This window comes from Panicum virgatum, chromosome 5K (genome assembly GCF_016808335.1).
Source record: "Panicum virgatum strain AP13 chromosome 5K, P.virgatum_v5, whole genome shotgun sequence".
Taxonomy (NCBI): Eukaryota; Viridiplantae; Streptophyta; class Magnoliopsida; order Poales; family Poaceae; genus Panicum; species Panicum virgatum.
Window position 1 is genome coordinate 17,256,292 of NC_053140.1, and position 4,924 is coordinate 17,261,215.

Sequence of the window (4,924 nt, forward strand, 5' to 3'; positions counted from 1 at the left end):
TACTTGCCTTCCTCGTACTGCTCCTGCTGCTGCTCAAACTAGTCGGAAGATGGCTACTCTGGGTACTGGTACTGGGGCTCCTTAGATGAATCACCGTCTACTCACGAACACATGGCCAAAAGCAAAGCACATAATAAGCATACAAGCAAACACTAACAAAAGCTAAGAAACAGAACATCAATACATAAAAATAGCACACTAAACTTGTCTAAAACTATTCTACGCGTTACAACGATCCCGTGGATATAAAGAACACCTAAAACGGAGCTAAAACGCAAAATCTAGGCTAAAAACAAGATCCTGGGACCTTTGTAAGAAAACTGGAGTTCCAGGGGGTTTCTGAACAAAACCGAGGACTAAAACATAATTAAACATTAAATCTGGGGTCTAACCCACAAAAACATCAAGTCAGGATGGCGGGCTCTATATCTAAAAAGCTCAGGGGTCTAAACATAAAAAACAGGGCTTGGATTGAAATACTTTTACACTGCATCGGAGTGCGGGTTTATTTTAGTAAAACACAGGGGGCTTTTTGCAAAACAGCCGACGCTGACCGTTTTCTGTGTTCTTTGACTTCGGCCCGATCAGATCTGGGCCGTTGGTCTGCGATCGGACGGTCACGGGCGGTTGGGCGCGCGGGGCGGCGGCGCGAGTCGCCGGCGCGTGATTCCGCGGCGGCGGGCTCGCCGGAGATGCCCAATCCTGCGCTCCGGGGGTCAATCCGACCCGAGCTTGGGTCTGAGATGATCAACACGCTATGTGTGATCCACTTGTGTGCTCAAAACGGGGAACCGGAGTTCGGGATGGCGTGCGCGACGGCGGGGGCGGACCTGCACGTCAAAGCTCACCGGCGTGCACGCGTTAGGTTGCTACGGGGTTCGGGTCTGGGCGCAAGTGTGCCGGTGCGTGTGCGCGGTTCTAACTCAAGTGGAAACGAGGCCCGTGCGGGGCTGTGTGGTGTTGCCCAAAATCGAGTAGGGCGGCGGTGTAGGGAGTTCGGCGGCGAAGATCGGCGTCGAATCGAAGGCAGCGCTCGGGGAAGGTTTGCTGCAGAGGTCGGAGCGAACGGCAGCGAGCTCGGGGAATTTCTAGGCGTCGAGGCGGAGCTGATGCGCTGCTTGGCCGGGGCTCCGGTGCGGCGGAGCGGCGGAATCACGGCAGCGCAATGGTTCAGCTCCGGCGCAGAGGGTGCGGGCGTGGCGCTGGGGTGCGGAGGTGGCGGCGGTGTGGCGAGGGTAGGGTTGCAGGGGTGCGGGCGCCAATTAAAGAAGGCCCGAGTATCTTGGCATGCGTGCCCGGCGCGGGCGTAGCGCGGAGATCGCGGGCATCACGGCGGAGGAAGCGGATCACAGCAACGGCTGTTGCGCGATCCCGTGGTTCGGGTGGGGAATCTTCTGGAAGGAGGGCGTGCGCGGGAGGCTGGCCAGTGGGTCCTGCAGACCTAGGGTGGTCCACGGGGCAGCGGGCAGCGGGTCGCGGTGCTGCGGAGCGGAGCAGAGGTGCGGGCGTCACGGCGGGGAAGAAGGAGCTGCCAGGTGGGGTCAGCCTGTCATGGAGAGAGGCGACGTGCGTGCGGGCCGAGCGGGGAGACGGGGAGAGGGTGTGCGTGGTGACGGGCCGAACGGGGAAAAGGGGAGTAGCTGGGCCGCGCTGGGCCATGGGGAGGGAATGGAGGGGGGGGGGGACGGCCTGGGCCGTACGGAGCCTGGGCTGGGCCGGTTTGGGCTGACGGGATTGGGTTTCATCCTTTTCTATTTTCTATTTCCTATTTCAAACACTACTCAAACTAAAACCATTTGAATTCAAATTCAAATTTGAATTCAACTCTAGCACTCAAACAAAAAGAACAATGCACCAGCATGAATGCAACAACAAATTTATCCTAGAAAAATTTTAATTCTTTGTGAAACAAAATTAGACTAAATGCAAGACTAAACAAATTAAAACCTTGGAAAATTAAATAAAGCCAATTAAATTTATTATTAAAAGCTGAAATTTAAATTAGGGTGTTACAGACCCTACCCCCTTATAGGAATCTCGTCCCCGAGATTTAGCTGGGCTGGCTAACAAAGAGATCTGGATATGTCTTCCTCAGCTCATCTTCTCGCTCCCATGTAGCCTCAGCTTCACTGTGGTGATTCCACTGAACTCTGCACATCTTGATGCGCTTGTTCCGTGTAACCCTCTCTGATGTCTCCAGAATCTTCACCAGATGCTCAGTATAAGTCAGATCTTCCTGCACATCTACTCCATCTAGTGGTGCCTGCTCCTCAGGTACTCGCAGACACTTCTTCAGCTGAGAAATATGGAAGACATCATGAACTCCTGAGAGGCTGGTGGGCAACTCTAGGCAATAAGCAACTTCGCCTTTCCTCTCTAGCACCTTGAATGGACCAACATACCGAGGTGCTAACTTCCCCTTGATATTAAACCTGCGGATTCCTCTCATCGGAGACACCTTCAGGTATACATGATCACCAACACTGAAAGTCAGGTCTCTCCGTTTGCCATCTGCATAGCTCTTTTGCCTACTCTGTGCAATCCTTAGATTTTCCCGCACAGCTTGCACCATCTGCTCTGCATCTTCTATAATGTCAGGGCCAAAGAGCTGCTTCTCACCAATCTGATCTCAATAGAGAGGAGTCCTGCACTTTCAGCAATACAATTCCTCAAAGGGGGACTTCTTTAAACTGGCCTGGTAGCTGTTGTTGTAGGAGAACTCAACATACGACAGGCACTTATCCCAACTAGTACCATACTGAATAGCACAAGCTCTCAGCATATCTTCCAACACTTGGTTGGTTCTCTCTGTCTGCCCATCTGTCTGAGGATGATAAGCGGTACTGAAACACAGCTTCGTGTCCAACGAATCATGGAGCTGCTCCCAGAACCGTGAAGTGAACTGAGATCCTCTGTCTGATATAATCTTCTTGGGCACACCATGCAAATAGACAATCCGGGAGATGTACAACTCTGCGAGTTTAGCACCGGAGTAAGTAGTGTTCACCGGAATGAAGTGAGCAACCTTCGTCAGACGATCCACTACTACCCATATAGCGTTGTACCCTTTCTGAGTACGAGGCAATCCAACAATGAAGTCCATAGTGATTTCCTCCCATTTTCACTCTGGAATCTTCAAAGGCTGCAACAGACTTGCTGGCCTCTGATGCTCAGCCTTGACACGCTGACAGGTGTCACAAATAGCCATGTACTCTGCCACTGAACGCTTCATCCCATACCACCAGAAACGTTCCTTGAGGTCATAATACATCTTCGTGCTGCCCGGATGAATAGAATAAGCTGTATCATGAGCCTCACTCAGAATCAACTTCCGGAGATCCTTCACGTCTAGCACACGGATCCGGTTCTTGTACCACAAGGTACCCTGATCATCCTCTCTGAAATGAGGAGCCTTGCCTTTCTTGAGCAATTCACGGATCTCCTGCAGCTTCTCATCTTCCTTCTGATGCTGCCGGATCTCTGCCTCTAGGGTGGGTACTGCCTCGAATGTCGCACTCGAAGTATGATGCAAGAAACCCAGACTCAACTGCTCGAACTCCTCACATAACTCCTGAGGCATCTGGATGGCAACGGCCATGTTGACATAGCTTCTTCTGCTCAGAGCATCTGCCACAACATTGGCCTTACCCGGATGATAGTGAATCTCCAGGTCATAGTCCTTGACCAACTCTAACCATCTCCTCTGCCGCATGTTCAGCTCATTCTGCGTGAAAATGTACTTGAGACTCTTGTGATCAGTGTAGATATCACACTGCTGCCCATACAAGTAATGCCTCCAAATCTTCAGAGCATACACAACTGCGGCTAACTCAAGATCATGAGTGGGATAGTTCAGTTCCTGCCGACGCGAGGGAGTTCACCCGGAGCTACCAGGAGTACGAGGACTTCTAGGCGTTCATCTCCCAGTCGACGTCCCTATGGCGCCCTGCTTCCGAGAGCTTCTCGTATATGTTTTTACGCTTCCGCATACTCTGTATCTGACATTTTGTCATTAATGTAATAAATAACATTCGTATTCGTTTTATTATATCTTTTTACGTGATATGTGCTATAATATACTGTTCATTCTGTTGTATATACGTGTGACTTGATCCTGGCACGTATATGATTGCTCGGTTTATGTCCTCTTATAAACCGGGTGTTACAACTGTTCAGCCAGACGTACTACAGCCGGCCTCTAAGCGGAGACAATTCTCTGGAGTTGCTGCCCCCCCCCCCCCCGAGTTCCAACTAAGAAAAGGAAGATCTTCACGAGACGGGTCATCAAAAAGACAGCACAACCTTCTCCAAGTCCATCAGACTCCAACACTAACCAGGTAATCCATCTCTCTGAATTTTCCTGAATGTTCTCCCTTTTTATATGCACATATATTCTGGTTGATTGTAATCCTTTCTTCAGGACACAACTGAAGAAATCCTTAGCACCGGAAGCCCATCACAACAGAGAACCGCTGTTCATGAAGTCAATACTGGAACAACTGAAGTCCCTGAACAGCAAGAAGCAACCATCGTCCAAGTAGAAACTCGCAGCAAAGAATCTGCAACAAACGATGTGACAATGGAAGCCCAACCCAGAACTCCTGAAGCTCCGATAGAGACGCGTGACGAACAAGCCAACATAGCCGATGCTACTGCCGTTACCCCAATTGAGCCGATCACACTCAGATCGACTATTGCTTCTTCCTCACAACTGGTAACACTACAAAAGCCACTTCTAAACCAGCCGATAATTCCATTAATGCACTTTGCCCCCACACTAACTCCAACATTTTCACAGGGCTTTGATATTTCAGACTTGCTTTCCTTTGACCCGGCAACAATGGGTCTGACTGCCCTTGGAACAAAGGTACCATCTTTACAGCAATCGGCTAACCTAGCAGATCAGCTTCAACTCATCAAGTAT